The sequence below is a fragment of the Scophthalmus maximus genome, chromosome 10 (assembly GCF_022379125.1).
Source record: "Scophthalmus maximus strain ysfricsl-2021 chromosome 10, ASM2237912v1, whole genome shotgun sequence".
Classification (NCBI taxonomy): Eukaryota; Metazoa; Chordata; class Actinopteri; order Pleuronectiformes; family Scophthalmidae; genus Scophthalmus; species Scophthalmus maximus.
Window position 1 is genome coordinate 16,351,703 of NC_061524.1, and position 19,195 is coordinate 16,370,897.

At 47.3% G+C, this 19,195-nt stretch overlaps 1 protein-coding gene across 6 annotated transcripts in view; it reads left to right on the forward strand.

The window, feature by feature from the left end:
• The window catches only part of zmiz1a (zinc finger, MIZ-type containing 1a), a 97,682-nt gene that overhangs the window by 11,097 nt on the left and 67,390 nt on the right, over positions 1-19,195 (forward strand). For 4 of the 6 annotated variants that reach the window (XM_047335276.1, XM_047335272.1, XM_047335274.1 and 1 more), the window contains exon 2: positions 11,701-11,819. The gene's annotated coding sequence lies outside the window, so the exon portion shown is untranslated. Of the gene's footprint in view, positions 1-11,700; positions 11,820-18,755; positions 19,028-19,195 lie in introns of those variants that run through there. The other 2 variants (XM_047335273.1, XM_047335275.1) reach the window with 1 other exon arrangement.

A 19,195-nucleotide genomic window follows, 5' to 3' on the forward strand; every position in this document is an offset into this window, starting at 1 on the left:
ATAATGTGAGAGTTAATGTACCGTTCATAGTCAGAGTGTAGAGACCGGCACCTTGTTCACTGGTTAAGGTTAAGAACAGCTTGTATAACTAGACAAACTCCTGGCCTAATGTAAACGGAGTTTAAACACATAAAAAAAACTAAAAAAAAACTGGCTAGCTGCAAAATTCAGATAACATTCACTGAGCAAATATTAGCTGGCTGGCTATGTGCATTAATTCTGTTCACTTACAGTGCCACAGCCAAGGCTCACCGTATGCCTACAGTGTATAAATCACTCCTTCATAGATTCATGTTGGTGCTCAATAACAGCCATTCGCCCTCATAGATCTCCCTTTGCACTGTAACATGTACACGTCTTTATAGCTTTTACAGGTTCTTGTTGTTTTTTGAAAATTAAGTAAAGCTGCAACTTTTAGTAATATTATCAATGATTTGTCTGGTGTCCTTTTATTAATAGATTCATTGTTAATACCCATTAGAAGTCCGGTGATTCGTTAACTTTCCCTCAGGTTAAGATTTCACTTTCAAATATAGATTAATGATTTATGATCAAACACGTGAAATAACAGTGACAAGTTAGCTCATGAATACCGAACGTCAGCCCGTCCGCAGTGGAAGTTGTGAGCACGTTAATATGCACATAATCACAATGCTAAACAAGAATGGCCTCTCAGTAGAGCACATACCTCCGCCAAGGCCAAACAGTCATACATGACAGAAGGGAAAAAAGAAAGTGGTCTGATAAACCCAAATGATTAATTTGGATCTGCACCAAATTTTACACGCTCATAAATATCAGCCCACTAAATATGTCAGATTAGAAAAATCTGTGCATTATTATTATTCCCTGAAGAGTGAAAGGAAATGAAAAATGCATGTTGTTGCATGTTACAATGTGGAAAAAAGATGTGCCCCTTAAAGGGGCAGTAAGTCATTTTAATCCAAGACAATTTAGGTAAAGATCGGTGGATATTATTCACTCATGGTCTGCTAGCTGTCAGTTCTGTGTGTACACCGAAAAAATCTATTCTTTTGGTGCCGTCCGGGCTCTGTAATTGAAAAGAAAATGGTACGGACCACACCACACAACAATGTGTGCTGTTTGTTAACATCACTCCCCGACACCTTATGAGTTGTTGTGAAGCTACGACTCATGGGTTTTGGCCTCGTGGTTAGCTTCCATAACCGAGGCTTTGGGTCTGCAGTCTGGTCAGGGCAGTAAAATGACAACAACAACAACAGCAACAAAGAAAGAGACAAGCTTACTCAAAAATCACTTACTGTCCCTTTAATACACATCTGCTCCTTCCCCGGCCCAGGCCACATCCCAAGTTTGGCGGAGCAGTAGTTTTTGTGTAAACAAACCAAACCAACAAACATAACCACAGCAAAAATTCCTTGGTGGAGGTGGTTCGTTTCCTGTCAATCAAGTAATCCATTAGGCGACTAATTATTTCCAAATTGAAGTATGTGTAAGAGCATGTCTCGGTCCTGTCTAGATAAAAGCAGAGCCTTGCGTCCTAAGTCCTCGAGCCTTCTACTCTCTTCTCTTTTTTTCTAACCCGAAGAAAGAAGTTTTTTCAACAAAATCCACTTAGTGTCCTCATGCGCCTGTTATGCAGCAGCCTGGAAAAAGGTGGTTTATACCTGATGACAGGCAAGGTTGGGCCAGTTAAACAGGACAGTGTGAGTGTGTGTGTGTGTGTGTGGGGGGGGGGGGGGTGTTATGTGAGAGAGAGAGAAAGAGAGAAAGTGAAAGAGAGTGCCTCTGCAGCTTTGATGGTGTGCAACCCGCTACTCAGCTGCGGCTACAAATCAAACAGAACCGAGTCGCTGCTGGCTCGGCGCCATGACACTGATTACTAGCACACAGAACATTTTCAAAACCATCTTGATGGGTAATTAGGAGCACTCTATCATTTTCGTTATCACTTAGTCGCCCATGTGCTCGTGTTGTCCATTTTTTACACAGTGCGACCACGGCTTGGTGATGGATTTGAGATGGAAAGATCCCGGCTGATCCTTTGAAGTCAGGCCGGAGCTGTAAACTCTCGCTGACTCTGGTGCGTGTGCGCACGTGTGTGTGTGTGCATCCTTACATGCAGGCACAGCTCTGTACGTAACCTTGTGCTTGTTTTAAAGGGCAGCAGCGGCGTTAGGGCTCTTTGCGAGTGTCGCTGATGCACGTCGCGTCCTGTGTGACTTTGACCAGGCGAGGCCTTGCAGCAGGCTAGTAGAAACATTGAGCATTTTAACAGCTCCGCATATATTCGGCACAAGTGAGAGCGGGAAAGTAAAAAAATAAAAATGCAGGCTCGCAGGCCCCCCCCCCCCCCCCGATTTCAACATTTTCGAATTTTCCCATTAACCCCCATCACTCACAAGAAGACCTCAGCTAAAACGCCTACTTTTACTCTTAATGCCTTGAACAATTTTGCAATTTGCAGCGTTATTACTCCAATTTGCACAAGCGAAAAAACGAGAGAAAGGGAAAGCAAATTGTGCGCCCCTTTGATTAAGTGGGATGTTTGAATGTGGGCCCCTCCACCTTCAAGAGAGATTTGATACTTGAGGGGTTGAAGTGTTTTTGATGGAAACTCCATTAATGATTGATAACAGGAGGAGAGCGGTTAAAATAATCTCCCCCGCTCCACCACTATCAATTATTAAAGGCTCCCTCCTTGCATTTTGGTGGCACATAAATATCAGTCATCGTCTTGGGATCTTAAGTTGATTACATCTGTCGAAGAAATCGCGGCTTTGTTTTGATTTCTTAAATCTCGTCATCCCCATCTTCTTGGTTTTGTTGTTCATTTTACCATGTGAATTCTGCAACAAATCGATTTGGTTTGCCGCTGTTGTCTGCTCTCATTCAATTTAAATTGTAAATCATCACATGACTATGTTTTATTAATCTAATGGAAATATGTCTGTAATATCCTGGCGCAGATCGCGGGTTAGTTAGACATTTTGATACAGCACAGAAGATTGTAACACACTGATGTATGCAGCCCACTAAACCTTTTGTGCCAGAGAAACTTAATATTATAACCTTTAACAGCTCTTCTTCCCCTGCAGCCTCTGGTCCAGCTGGATTTATTCACATACTACATCATACTTGATCTTGAGATTGTGCCACACAATATCTCATTTAATAGCTGGAATGATTCAGCCCCAGTTTTTTTGCGGTGGAAATCTCATACACACACACACACGCCACATGTCGAGTATGATGTTGAGGCACTGAGTGGATGGTTTGAAGTGATGCTGGAGATTCGTGTCAGCCAGTGTGTGAGTGCGTGTCAGTGCGGCAGTTGGAGTTCTCCGGAGCCAAGTGCTGATTTGCGCCGCACGGAGACGAGCTGACAGGCCTGCAGGCCGCTGTGTGTGTCGTCGCCAAGGTTCCCTTCAGTCCGTGCAGAAGGAGTTCTCTCTCTCAGAGAGCACGGCTGCACTTCCACACACAGGAGACCCCGATTAAGTCTTTACACTTGCATGTGGTAGCCGCGGAGCAGGGCGTCGGGCAAATCTGCTCAAAGTGCCCCGTCAAGTCACGCAACACCCAAAGTTGTCCATGACGCTCAGAAGGTAACGTGCACATAGAGAATTGCGCTCAGTGACGCTCATGACGCTGCTCAGTTTGCTTATTTTTGCGTCACCCTCATTTACTGGCGTCAATCTTCAAGTTATTCATTGACTACGAGTTGAGCCTCACAGTACCGGGTCTGCCTTTTTTATTTTGCTCCTTTCCAACGTCAACGTCGGTGCTCAAATGCTTCCGGAGATATGAAAAGTATATTGAGACGGAGGGGATGAAAAGATAGCGGATGGTCGTAAATGAAGAGAAACAACAGTGAAGCGATAGCTGCTGTTATCTGCACCCAGATCCGTGTGTGTGTGTGTGTGTGTGTGTCTCATCGTGGCAGCGAGGCACCGCGCGCTGCCCATCTTGTGTCAACAGCGGCATATTTACATAAGCCGTTTCCCGTCGGCTGCAGCCTCTGTCCCGCGAGCGCCGGGAGCTGCGGTGGCGAGGCGGCGTGATTAGATTTACAGATAGAGATTAATGTGAAGAGAAGTAATAGCACAAAGGCATAAATCACAGAGAAGAGGGCGGAAGCTGCTGCGCTTGACCTTCTGAATGGTGCTAATGATGCTGGAGTCAGATATGCCCCTACTGGGGGCAATGCAATGCCAGCGGTGCCTGTGATTTTTGACAAACGCAGTCATAAATGCAGTGTGTGTGTGTGTGTGTGTGTGTGTGTGTGAACGCTTGCGCGTGAAATGTTAATAGGCGGGGCGGTCGCCGCTGGAGTGCATTTGGATGAGAGTGGCAGCATGTATGAAGGTGTTGGAACACAACGTGTGACAGAGAGCAGGAAATGAGTAACTGCACTCAGAGCCTGTGCAGACACACGGCGACAGGCTGATACCTTGTGCTCAGGGTCGCTTTCCGAGAGGGAAGTGAAACCCATCTGCCTGCCTGTCTGTTCGTCCGTCTCCCTGTCTGTCCTTGCACCGCGGGGTTATTAGAAGAGCCCCATGGCTGCCACTGATAAGGCCTGTGTAGGTGCTGCCGCTGACAGCGCTGCCTGCCTGCCTGCCTGCCTGCCTGCCTGCGTGGCAAACACAAGTGGCCTGGCCGGGGGATTACTGCCTGCTCTGCTGCCATTTCTGCTGATGCCTTTCTTTATGTTATCCTCTCCAGTCAGATGTGCTGCATTTGAATACCTCGGCTGATGTTGTATAAATGGAACTCCTCTGGAAGAAAAAAATCTCCCCTCCGCATACAAATGAAGGCGCGCGGCGGACGAAACGCACATTTCGAACTCCCTCGGTTTATTAGTCCCCCCTTCTCTTCCCTTCTCCTCCTGCTAGTGACCGCGATTGGTTATTTACATGCTCTGTCACTTCCTGGGTGGGAGGAGTGATGCTGATGGGTTAGGAGGCTCGCTAATCCACTCTGCCGCTGTCATTAGAGAGAAGCAAACAGACTATTACCACCACCTCCTCCTCCTCCTCCTCCTCCTCCTCTGTCTGTTCGTCATAAGCTTGCCTGAACCTCACACACACACACACACACACACACACACACACATGCACGGAACACACACACGCAGCTGTGATGGAGAGAGCCTCTTGTTTCTTTAGCGCTGCTGAGTGGAGCCCTGCTTTGGTAATTGATCCTGTTTGGTACAAGGGGAGGGGAGAAAGAGAGGGAGGGGGAGGGTGAGGGAGAGGGAGGCCCTAAGTGTTGTCAGTTTGCTGCATTAATTTTTCAACCGTGGCCAGTGAGGCTGGAGGGACGGAGGAGGGGCCCACCGCAGAGCTCGCTCAGAGGCACCACACCGTACCTGATGCTGCCGTGGCTGCTTTGTGCCTCGCCTGTCAGCACTGACGACATCGCTGTTTGTTGCTGCTCATTGACAAAATAAGTTACCTCTCTGCGAGACTCAATCATGACCCCCGCTCCGTCCCAGCCCTCCGTCGCTGACAGATTTGCTTTTCCTCCGTCTGCTCTTCTTCTGCGGTTCAAATATAGTCTGTTGGTGGTTGTGCGATCCGGGCCCCTCTGTGCGGGTGTTTGTGCCTTCTCACGGCGGCCGATAATAGACAGACCTCACTCTGTGCGTTTTGATCCCAGCTCTGAGGTCTGGCTGCTGACTCACTGATGATGTCACCCCGAAGGAGAACTGGGCCAAAAAAAAAAAGGGAGCACAAAGACTCAGTTTTTGCCAGCTCCTTGCTGTTATTACGTCCGCGTTCCTCACAGCTGTGAACTGTATCAAAAATACTCCTTGTCCTATAATTAGTCTTAATGTTAACACTGTGCCCGTCAGTGGCTGGATATGCAACCGTCTCTGTCCACCACAGCCACGTTCGCAAGTGCTTCCATGAGTCATTAAGAGGCGCTCGCAGCCACAGAGGACGTCACGGCTGACATTTGTTGCGAATGTGAGTCAGAATTTCTTGCTTTTATTCAATACTTCCTGAGCAATTTGAGCGTGACACATTTCATTTAGCATCCCCTAATGCCGCTCTTCTGCTGGGTGATGCAAAGTAGCCGGGCTGCAGCACAGATGCAATTGTAAAGTATCTAAAAAGAAATGCTTTGTGATGATGCAGTATGTAAAGCACACAGTGGGAGTGAGCTGCCTGGGGGCCATGCAGGAGTTAAGCCACTATCACTGGAGTTATTCAGAACAGTATAGGATGGGTCACATGCAGAGGACAAAACTCCCCCCGGGGATTAAAAGATTCTACTTGGTAAACATCACACTTTGTCACATTCTGATCCAAAAAAATTAATTACTTTACGACCTGAAAGTCTGTCTCAATAGCTTCATGTCCACACAAACTAGCAAACATTTCAAAATGTTTTTGTAAAAGTTTGCATCTGGACTGCATGAATAATAGAAACATACTCTAAGTAGTTGTATTGGTCTGAATAAAAGTCGGGAGTCAGGTTGAGAGTTTTTTAGTTCAAGCTAGAGACAATTACATCCTACATTTCCAGAAATGCACCCAATACCCTCTTTGGTGAGACTTTCCATGTCTGTATATTAATATCCACAATTGTCAAAGTCCAAGCCCCCCCAGATGACACTGTCAGGGTGATTTTTTTCCCGAAACAGTAAGAAAGCAGGAAAGAATAACTTGCAGCAGAGATATATATGATATACTGTACATTTGAGCAAATTTAGAAATGCCCCCCCCCCTCAACCTCAAACAGTAAGAAAGCAGGAAAGAATAACTTGCAGCAGAGAAATATATGATATACTGTACATTTGAGCAAATTTAGAAATGTTACCCCCCCCCAACCTGACCATTTAACCTCAACACGACGGCATACCAGACATTAAAAAAGGTAGAGCTGGGCCTAGAGATGAACCGTGTGATTTGTCAGGTCACACAGGTGAGAGTCCTCTCTTTTACCTCACCCCCCACCCCCCCACCCCCACTGCTTTGTCCCGTCCAACAGGTGTGTTTTTCTCTCTCGGCTTCTTGATTCCCCTTCCACCAGCGTCCCGCCAGCTTCAGCTAGCCAGGACAGGCCTCCTTCCACTCTAAAACCATGATTGCATTCTTGAGCTATTCCACCCCCTCCTTCAGAACAAGAGCCCTCCACAGCTCGCTCCCTTTCAAGTAGAGGCTGCTGGCCGCGTTTCCCCTTTGAAGATGTAATCTCGGAAAACACAGAGACATCTCCGGGATTATCTTAAATGTCTTCAGTATGTCAACAGCCTGGCCCCCGTAGCAGCGCGGCGTTGGCTGTTTAAGGGGCCGGTCCATGATGACTGCCGAAGGAAAATGTCGTGCCACAGAGGTAATAACAGGGTCAATCCGCTGACTCCATTCAGGGCCAAACTCCCACTGTTGAAGCTGGATGATAACAGACACAATGAAATGATGTATTTCCACATGTGGCGGGACGGTGTTTACAATCGAAGGTAATAGCAGGCACTGCAGGGTTCGTGACAGCTGGTGTTAGGTGAGGTTCATTTTCGTCTTGGCATTTTTTCACAAAGTTATGAAATTGCGACATCTTGGCAGAGCACACACAATAGGATGAGGAGAGCGACTGAGTAGTCACAAGAGGGGGAGTTACTATACACCAAACTAGAGGCACATAAGTGGGCACTCCTCGAAAAGGATCTTGACTTTGTAATTTTATCAGATGTTATCGGGAGGAGATTTTAGGAAGGGTAAGTGCTCAGAAACTAAATCAGAGAGAGCGGCTGTCTGGGGAACACGTTGTTATCATAATTACCTGCTGAGCGATGACTGCAGAACCGGCGTTGATGTTGACGCCGAGCTTGCCCTCTCCTCTCTCCCCGACAAGGCTGCGTTGTGTGGGCCGCTGCCTGCTTCCACGTCTCTTTGTGCTCTGTTCCATGTGTGTTTTCTTTCTCTCTCTCCCCCCCCCCCCCCCCCCCCCCCCCCCCCCCCCCTCTCTCTTTTAAGCCAGGAACACAGACTGCAGGCCAAAAACGCAAATATTGTTTTGGTGAGATCTGGCTGGGAGATTGGGGGGTGGACTTGCGTCAGTGTGTACGTGCAGGGTGCTGGCAGGCTCCGGGGGTTGCTCCACGGGAGCCGGGGCCGGACCACAGACCTCATCTTCTCCGTTTCAAGCGTCAACAGCAACCTGCCCGTGCCGGTGCACGGGGGCCTGTCTGGCTGCATGGTTTTTTTGTTTTTTTGTTTTTTCCATTATGAATGATCTGTTTGAACGAAACGCAACCCCCTCACCGTTGGCATTTAAACGGGAGGAAATAACACGTGATGATATCAGAGTGGGGAGAGAATGACGGAGAGGGAGAGGGCCATTCAGGGACGAGGAACACTTGACCTGTTTGTTTTGGGAAAATGGTATTCCTCTGCTAATTTCCTCCTGATAAGTATCTGACAGCTCACGGTAAAGTGTTTTATCTTGGCCAGGGGGAAATGGCCTCTCTTTCTCTCTCGCTCACAGGGCCAATCGATTTCAGAGACTCTGCCGCTTTAAATTGCATTCTCAGTTTTTTCTTCTTCGAGTTCTTCCATTTGCATCGAGGTAATCAATTACACATATTAGCCTTAGCGCTTTTAGCCTAACACGGACTTTGTCCTTCCTCCCCTCGCCCCCCTCCAGACGCCGCTGCAAATTCTCGCGCTCTCCTCTTCCAGCTAACATCATCGCCTGCTGTTTGCCATGTTGGGGGGCATTGATTTTTACTGCCCTGCCTCTCTCTCTGGTTTAACAGTTGATGAGTTGTGTTAAGACGCCCAGGGACAGCCCTGCCTGTTTTAAGGAGATGAGGTTGGGTTTTATAGCCCTCCTGCTTCCCCAGCCTTGGATGATAAGGTGTGTGTGCATGTGTGTTCGTGTGTGTGTGTGTGTGTATTGTCTGTGAGTATGTGCACAAGAGTGAATCTGTCTGTATGAGTTGAGCGGCCACTTGAGACCAGGATTCCCCCCAGGAAGCTAAAGTAAACCTTGTGGTGTTAAGGGCTTTTAACAAGCAAACTCGGGCTTTGTCACCTCCCAGCATTTGAATTGCTCTCAAGCGTTTGTGCAGAAAATTGGTTTATCTCTTGTCAATGAACAGCCACAGACCATCAGATATGATTACTGCAGGACTCAAGTGTCAAGAGTAATACCCAGGCATGGTTAGGAAATGGGAGACGACTCGGGCGGAAGAGTTGACACAGATTTTAGACTCAAAAGTGACAGGAATTTGTAGTCTCTCAGAGGCACCTATAACCCCCCCTTCTTATCCCACACACAAACAACACACTCAAAAGTCATGGATACAGACACAAACCTCATTTAACGCGATTAGTTTCTTTGAGGATTTTACGGCAGCCTCTGATATACGGGATGAAAGGGTTCACACGTCTGACAGGAGGAGAGAAAAAAAAAAGCTGGAGTCTTCAGGGGCAAGTGCGATGCACTCGGCTCTCCACCGCAATATTCGCCACATTACTAAGGCACACACTTCTTTGGGCCGCGTTGCTCTCGACGCCATCTGTAGTGCGCTCCTCAAGTGGTAGCAATTTCCTCGTAGGCTTCGCTCTCTCGTGCGGCATCACAAGCGAAACTCGATTGCAGATCTCCGCTCGATGTTCCTCGCACGTTTAGTTTCTCATAAACGTTTGCATTCTTCGGTGATTGCTTCCCGGCGGTTTCCAATATGCAGAAATGCACTGCCATCTCAGTATTTAGCTCTTCGGCTTTCATGCCATTTGGGAGAAAACACATTTGCCCAGTATTGCTTGCAAGCTGGAATCCAATCTACCCCTCTGCTGTAATAAAACCATGTTTTTATATATATATATATATATATAATTTTACCAACTTTAAGAAAACTGAACATATCACTATTGTATGGTTGCTCGAAAATGTCACCTTGGAAAAATATGTAATTTAACCACTTGAAACCTGACGCTCAATAAAGATGTAATTGCAAAAATTGCATATTCTGAGCTCGAATGTGTAACAAACTTAACAATGTGTTATTATATCATCTTTACACTTGCTGCACACACACACACACACACACACACACACACTTTTAAAGAGGGTCCATCGGTGCATGTTAAAGCTGGGTAATATCAACCTAATAGGCTTACCTGTCGGCGCTGTATGGGATACAGGGCCTGTAAATCACATTTGCCTGCGACACCTGCTCGCCTCCCCGCGTATTTATGGGTTTCTCCTCCGCCCTGTCCTCTTCTTTTTTGGCACTGGTCCAAATTCAACCCCTCTTCCCACAGTGTGCTCCCTTCCCCTCGTGGATTAAATGAGTGAATGAGCAGGTGTTAAGACGTATGGGGGAGGCCCATTCAATCCATACACCCCATCTGTTTAAACCATACACGGCTTGCCGTATAAATATCAACCGGAGAGTTTTCGCAGTTTTGATTTGAGACGGTCAAAGACGTGCCGAAACAATTTGACTGTGAAATTGTCGTGACTCATATCACTTTTCCAAAGCTTTGTGTAAAGGACGGCTCCTCGACTCCAATCGGAACAGAAGAGCCAAGATATACTGAACTTGTGTATTTGCTTATTAAGTGGGTAAGGGAGGCCTGATCACAAGTGGTCGCTCACTAGAGACTTATGTGGAGACACTTTCTGCCCAGGTGGGAACTGACGTACCGACATACTATGCTGTCCACTTGTGATCGGATTTTTTCGCGGCGTACCTTGATACCAGGTCTGAGAGAACAACTTGACTTGTCGTATCATTTCTTTAAATGTTACTAAACAGTCACTATGGCTTTATGAAGCTGTACAGAACAGTTGCGTGTTTACACCTCCAGCAGACATGCAGAAACCTTAGCATTGATTTGGAGTCGTGTTCGTTCCACCTGGCGAGTTCAATATTCACTCTCCTTTCAGCTGTGTTTGGGTCTTCATTAATGCCTAATGCCCTTTAGCCGCTCTATGCTCCGCTATGTTCACCACTTTGGCACTCATTTTGTCGGTCTGTGGTCCGGTTGTGAGCAGGTAACATGCGTTTCTTATCACATCTCTTTTTTTTTTTTTGCAGCAAAGAGCCAACAGGAAACGATATTGATGAAGGCGGTCATCTGAGCCGAAACAGTACAACAACACTTGCACCAACCGAACGGAAGTGTATTGCAGATGAATAGAGATATACCTGCAATGTGCCCGTATAGACTTATTCCAAAACCTGTGTGCGTGCGTGCGTGTTTGTGTGTGTTCTGGGCCTACGCTGGATTTGTATCAGCCTGTAAAGGGTGCAGCGAAGCAGTGAGGAGAGACTAAGAGAGGTGTATTAAGGCGGTGAATCTCACCGCTCTGTGTGTTATGGACTCAGGATGGGGGCTGACCAAGCGTCGGGCTGCTGATAACCTTTAGGAAGGACATTGTTCCTGTGCAGGAGGGGGGTGGGGTCATGTGGGAGGGGGGGTTATACAGGACTGCTGCAGTATACACAGGCACCGGTATGGCAGTGTGATGGGTCGTGCAGTTGTTCATAGGTCCGCTGGCTCTCCGGCAGGGTGAGGAGGCAGAGTAAATGGGGCAGTATAGCAGACTCCCTCTTTGCTTCCCGCATGCATTTTTCAGCAGCAAGATATTTATTTCTCCCTGATACATTTGTCCTCTGTCTGAACCAGGTTCTCCCTGGCATCCCATTAAAAGAAGTTTAACAGCCCTTTTTTCTTCTGTCTTCCTTCCCCTCAGATCGCTGCTTATAAGGAGGGGATCAGCGAGGGACCGCGCGCGAGGAATACATGAAGGGTGGGTCGGGGGAGGGGGCGGCCACCGCAGCGGCAGTTCCACCAAGGTCAAAGTTCACACAGGTAAACACATTTTCCTTCTTTTAAAATCCACTGCTCGGGGGGATTGTGTGCGAACACCCCTTAAGTTCAGCACTGGCTTTTTGACACGCGGAGGCGAACTGAGGGAGAAATGTGGCCGGTTCTGATCGGACCCTCCTCGGCTGCCGGCCGGGGATGAACCGGGAACTGAAGAGTTTGCAGCTGCTGTTTATGAGGTGCTGTGCAGGATCCTGCTTGGCCCGGTATATATATATATAAAAAAACGGGGGCAACCCCTGACAAGAACCCTGCGGCCAGTGTCAATACTTGAATGAAAGAATGAAATGATGATGCCATCTTCCAAGAGCCATTTCTTTTCCAAACACTTTTTACAGTTGGCAGATGCAGGACACGCACATGCCAGACATGAGTGCGTTGTTTGGCTATTTCTAACTCTAATTGAACCAAACACCTGATTTTCTAGCTTTGTGTTGCATCTTTGTAGAGTTGTAAATAGCATACTATACTGTAGTATTTATAAATTGGACATCAGCACTGCACTGTCCAAATGAACTGTGCTGCTTCAGAGCGATCACTGAGAGTTTATTGCAGCTCAGATTCAGAGTTCTAGTGCACGGTGCACCTGATTTCTTTCTTCTCCCTGGACAAGAGAGAGAGAGGTTTGTAATTTTTAAACCAGGTCCAGAGTGGTGTAAAACTCCTGACAGCTAGCTTTCAATGTAACACTCTCTACTCGCCTCTCTTCCTGAGTTCTGTGCTACCAGGGATTATGAAGGAGGCAAATAAATAATAAAGTGCTGGTTAATCTTCCTTACTGCAGTGTGTGTGTATGTGTGTGTGTGTGTATGAACGCTGAGCAATGGCACCGCCTGGGGAACATCTGCCTCACACTCAAACACACACATGCGCACGTACACGCAGACAGGCACAGACACGGTACACGCATGCACGGCTAGCAGGGATCAGCCAAAGCGATTAGCACACGGACGTCAGAGCACAAAAGGCGACAGGTCTAACACACACACACACACACACACTTGGAAACACACATGCGCCGAGCGTCGACAGAGTGACGAGCAGCGCAGACAGAACGGAGCTGCAGATTGCGACAGCACACGTCTGCAGACACATGAAAGTGAAGTTTGACTGCACTTCTCCGGTGCATTCATCTCGCCACCCCCCGGTGTCCACGGGACTGGATATGTGTTCCTATTTCCCCCCTCCCCTCCTCTCACATTAACACGTACACGGTGTAGCGGCAGTTGATCAAACAACTGTGCAATTGAGGTAGAGTTTGGCCCAGACAGAGAGCCAGGATTAGTAATGTGGAGCTCCGCCGGCTTAATTTGTTTAGAAAGCCCGTCGCTGCTGCAAACATGTTACAGACTGTTAGCGTTTACAGAGGGATATTCTTCTCCCTGCAGCTTTAATTGGATGCATTTTTAATGTTAGCACCACATAGTGTGGTCACTGTTGACACTAAACACTGTGGCCATTGTGGGGGCGATGGAGTTGAGATTTAGGAGAGAGGAAGAGAGAGAGAGTGTGTGTTTGCGTGTGCAATGGTTGGGTGATGTTGTGTCCACACACTACATGTGAAATTTATAGCACTGCGTCACAGGGCCACGGCTTAGCCGCGGAGCTTACGCACGTAGCCGATGTGAACGGGGGGGAAACGGAGCTTTTAGAAACCCGATGACGTAAACTCCGGCCAGACACGGTGCACCGGGGTTAAAGAGAGCAATTTAATGTCGCCTGTAACCCGCGCGACCTGTCGTCGCATAAATGTAGCGATTGCTCAACATAGGCCGAGAATCTTTATTTGAGTCATAGTTTCCCTGCCGATGCTCAGTAGAACTGTGTCCGTATCGGAAAACCTTACTGTGGACACGGACATGAGAAGAATATATTTTTTTTAAATTGGCAAACATTGGGCACATAGTCTGACTATCCTGGGTTTGGCTCTTTTGATGTGTCGTCTCCGCCTCTGTGCCGCATGGCATTCCTAGTTAAAGCAAAAGAAATCCTTCACTTTTATTTTTGTGCTTTTTTCTTCCTTTAAAAAAATAATCGATCCTGCTTCAAGTCTTCTTTTCGTTCCACGGCTTTCTCCATCACCTGTGTTCTTTGTATATTGTACTGTATGTTCATGACAGAGAAAAGGTAAGAGACAGACTAGGTAGAACGAGAGAGTACATGAGACTAATCAAGATTTTAATTGTCTAAGGAGTTTCACCTCAGGTTGCTGCAGCTTAGGTAACTGTGATGATACCGAAAGGAACGTGTATTTTTATCCTCGCTGGTGATTTTCATTTTGGTTATTGTCTTACGGCCCTTTTCTTCTCACACACACACAAGCTGGCCCTTTTTTGGGGGGGATTGTGCACGCTTGCAAGAGGCATCACACAAACAAGCAGCAGAGGTATAAAATGGTGAGAGTGGGAGGATGAGAGAGAACATTGTCTTCTCTTTTCCAGCTTAGGGATGGAGCAAAACAGGTTGTGTGAGGATACTTGCTATCCTTAACAACTTCTAACACCGCCTCAGGGCCACCTCTACTTCTCTGATGAGAGCTGTGCTGTGCAGAGGAGTTGAAATATTTACAACGCGTCAGTCGGCATTCCGGGTACCCTGCGAATCCCCAGAGTGATGCGTTCACTTTTTAACATTGTGACATAATAATTATTATTACTATATATCGTTTTTATATGTATCAAATTAGATCAATAGTATACCAAATTAGATGCATCAAGAATGTGCTACCTGGCTACATTTTTTGTTTGGGTAATACTACTTTCACCCAACTTTGGGTCGTAGCTTGGGCCTCTTTGCTATAGTATTAGAGGTAGGAATGGGTAATAATAACTTTGTGGTGCTCAAATCAAGTAACGAGGAGGCAACAGACAAGAAACAGGAACAGTCAGATCACAGATTACATATTGCGATTGGACAGTGAGTGCAGTTCCGGCATCCACACCCCAAATGACAGACCCACAGACAGGGACGCCTAAAATGTATTTGTCTCCATGATCCCGATGGAGAGTCCGACGGTGACAGTCGGGTCACAGGGAATCAATGTGCTCTACACAGCTCTGAAGCAATGGCACAAAGCTTTTCTTTAGATACATTCCATATGTCTGTGAGAAGTGTCAAAATATTTTCGGTTCATTTTAATGGATAAATTATACTGTGGTGGGCAAACAAACGGGCACAGGAGGGCTAGAGCAAAGACAGGTTGTCCACTTTGCATCCAATCGTGGATGGTGTTGTTTTCTTGAAGGGATGAAAAAAAAAGGAATAAAAAATTGCTAATATGGGTTGGCAAATATAGTTTGGTGGCTGTTTAATATACCCAAGCAACCCACACGAGTAAAGTCTGCGTGTGGGGAAACACTGCTGTATTCCTGGTTCAACTGTGACATCAACTTTTACTCATTTTGGGTGCACTCACATTTGGTTTTAGCTCCAAATTATATATCTTAGATAATCTAGCTGTTTATCTGATCATGTGACCACTAATTTTTCCTGCCTGGTCTTTAGCGATATCGTCATGTTCCCAGATCTCGTTACCAAGGTGAGCGGAAAGTAAGTAAGATGAATACTGGCATCTTCTACGACAATAAGACCCAATAACCAAGAACGTTCCTTTAAATGTCTTCAAATGTTAATGTAATGTGAAATGACATCACTGCGATAGACCGGCATCTTTGTGCGCCAGTTGGTCTGTGATGTTATCCATCACTGCATCTCCCTGTCTGGCATCGTCAATTACCCAGAGGAAGAAGAAAAAAACAAACATTAGAGGCCTGAATGGGACACGGAGCAGTGGCAGGCCTGACATGGCTGTGTTATATGATTACACAACCTGTTGGCTGTCCGCCTGTCAAGTGTCTCCCAGCGCTGATGAATGGCCGCAATATGCCGCGCATCACAACACCACGCCACACACTCATTAATGGCTCCTCATAATGCCCAGGACGTTCATCCGATGCCGCGGCGAGGTGGGGGTGGCGGTTGTAGCACGAGAGTGCCACTGAGAAATGGCGTTCATGAATAGCCCACCTTGTTTTCCGTGTCGCCATTCGAGGCGGTAAACAAAAGAAACACGGTGTCCTCATTTGAATAATTTCACACACATATAGTGTGGCAAGACGCCAGCGTCACAGTCACACGTAACTCCTAATGAACAAAGGGCGGCAGAAATAGGATGAGAGACACACACAAAAAAAACAACGCAGGGAAATGTAAGAATTTATATGTTCAAAAAGTGCGGCACACATGTTTCTCAATGAGATACATACTCGTCCATCTGTGGCCTATTTGCATAGATTATCAGAAATGTGGCGTGCACACCACAATAGAGTTTGCTCGAAGAAAGACGAGTGAATCTGTCATCTGTCGGATGCCATCTGAAGCTCAGTTGATTGCTCTTTCTCTGGGGGAATTAGGGAACACGCTACCCGAGACCCTCCAAACTACTTGATACACAGCAATGACAAACAGATTTGATTCTCGTAGAGACACTGCGCCGAGAGGTCTCGAAAATTGGGAAAGGGCGGCGTTTGTTCGGAATGTGCTACTTTCCAAGGAGGGAAGATACTGTGTGTCCCGCTGGTTGTAAAGTAGGTTTTTTTCCCAAAGGGATGGCGTCAGAGAGGTTATCTAAAACCTACATGACCCCGGGCCACATTAGTTGGGCTGTTTATGGCTCCGTTAGACCTTTAGTATGTGAGCGTGGGCCACATCGCGGGAGCTCCATTGATAAGCACATTCTTTCTCTCGATTTTGACAGGTCTGTGCTCAGTGTACTGTGCCTCGGCTTTGTCTTGTCATATATTTCCCGTTGTCGCACCGACTCGCACGCATTAAAGTCAGTGTTTTTATAGAAAGCGCGCAAGCGTTTTTTTTGGGCTCGGTGCCGCGGAGGAGCGCGCTGAACTGCGCTGCACCTGCAGTGTGTGTGTGTGTGTGTGTGAGGCAGAGAGACAATCTGTCTGTGTATATTCCTCTATCTGTGTGCCTGTGTTGCTGTATGTGCTCCTTCTCACAGCTTGAGTTCCTCAGTTATGAAATGCAACACCTGCAGATGTGTCTTGTAAACTGCAGCCCCCGAGCTTCCCTCCCATTCAGAGGGGACCACTAAAACAAAGCAATTAAAGTGGCTCTCTAGATTGGGGGGGGGGGGGTTTGGTGTGTGAGTGATTATACGCTATTTTCGTGCCACGATCTTTAAACTGAACAGTGACGAGAGAGACTCGCACTCTTGCAGGGAAGAGGACAGCTCTGTGCCAATCACAGCATTAGCAGTTCTGTCATATTCATGTCTGTTTGGATGTGGGGGTCAGAGGTCACCGACAACCTGTCGGCACTGAGCAGATTTACGCAACATGCAACACACCCACACACACAAGCACACACACAAGCACACACACAAGCACACACACACACACACACACACACACACACACACACACAAAGACACAGGCAGCCACAGCCCAGTTTTTGGCGCAGCACGTTTATAGCGGTGGTTTCTTGTTGCTGCTGATCTTTGGGTCCTTCCAGCTCCAGATACCAGAGCCGCAGTTATTCTCCACTCCGCTGCCTGTCCCTCCTAATTGAGAACGGCTGTGTCTGAGGAACAGAGAGCGAAACAGACACGCACAGAGAGAGAGGGAGAGAGGCAGAACAGATTCCTGTGTGAAAGCAAGAGAAAGTAAGAACAAAAGACAGAGGTACGAGCTAGACCTGTGCAGGGCAACACAGATCAAGTGGAGGAACGGCGGCGGTGCTCAACAGTTGGCCTCATGAAAGCCGAACCTCCTTCATTCCCTCCTCCCTCCGCCTCCTCCTTTCTAGCCACAAGCCAGACAGAACCAAACACAATGTCCTGAATGTAGGTGTAGCTTTTTGAACATGGTACGAAGTAGCTGTAAGAAAGAAAGAAAAAAAATTAGGCAAATGCTGTTCTGACCCGAGAGAGAGAGAGAGAGAGAGAGAGAACTGCACCAAGGAAAATCAACCCAGAGGGGGGGTTGGGAAGAGGAGCGGCGAGCTCGGTGACAGCTGCATGTACGGTGTAGTGGCTGACGGTCGGTCCGTCTGTCAGAGCAGATATTTCTGTCTGTTTAGTGCTGCCTTACTGGCTGCCAGAGACACTCCTCATGTCATCGCTGGGTGCCTGCTGTCACTGGCTAAAAAGGAGAGAGGGAGTGGAGTGTGTGTGTTTGCATGTGTGCATGTGTGCGAGCGAGAGTGACAGAGAGAGAAACTCCAGCAGCTGTCTTGAAAGCTCCGCCACTCTGTCAGTGCATCTTGAATCTTCCCCCCTCGATGCCTCCGCTGTAAGACAGCGTTTCAGTCAGTGCTCTGGTCGAACGTCCCCCTCTCAGCGCGCCGCCGTAGATGTTCCTCTTTTGTTCAACCCGCGCGTTCACCTTCTTCACTTTGATATGTCGGGGAAAGGCGACGGCAGCTGATTGATAGCTGTTCCGTTCATTGGTGGCGGTGCGATACAGTGTGTTATGATCAAAAAAAAAAAAAAGGGGTTTCCATGTACCAGAATGAATCTTCAGCACTGACAGTAGATGACTAGTGTTGTCTCAGAGAACTTGTTGCTGCTGTAATAAAAAAACCCCCGACATGGTGGGAGGCATGTGACTCTTGTGTAGGTGTTAAATTTACATGAAGTATTAAATAAAAATAGCACACTATTTTCCATTTCCCCGGGTCAACTGAATGTGCGCGTGGGCGGCGCAGCGTGACGCGGCCGAGCGCCGCCGGTCAGCGGTTGTGCGATCTCGAAACAGTTCAGTCTGTTCAGTGCACGTCGAAGATGTCTAGTTACCAGAAGTGTGTTAATAATTAAAGGAAATAGGCGATGTTAATGTTTGACGTTTTTCCCCCCGAATGTGCTGGACAAATATAATAAACACCCCTGCCAATGGTTTACTACCGTCTTGTTTTGGATGATGCGAGTCATAACGGCCGCGAGAGCGTTTAACGCACCGAAGAGAACGGATTCGCACGAGGCACGTCTAGGACTTGCAAGAACTCAATAATGGACGAGTCTCTTGAAAAAAACGTCCACGTGTTCCTTAAAATCACCGCTCTCTGTACTTTTGCCTTAATTGCCAGCCGTTGACTGTATGATTGCACTCATCTGCTGCCGGAGCGCTGTCGTCTGATTACAAACATGTGTTTGTCTACAAACGAGATGGCCACGGAGTGAGGTAATGGAATATACATATATATTAAAATCAATGAATTAAGAGCACTATTGAGGCACTTGGCTGCACAGTGGCTCAGTTCTTTTTTTTTATATCGTCAAGGTTCAGGGTTTTTTTGCGCCCACAAGGCAGCTGGAGCCGTTCAGTGCCGGGAAGTTTGCACGCTCTCCC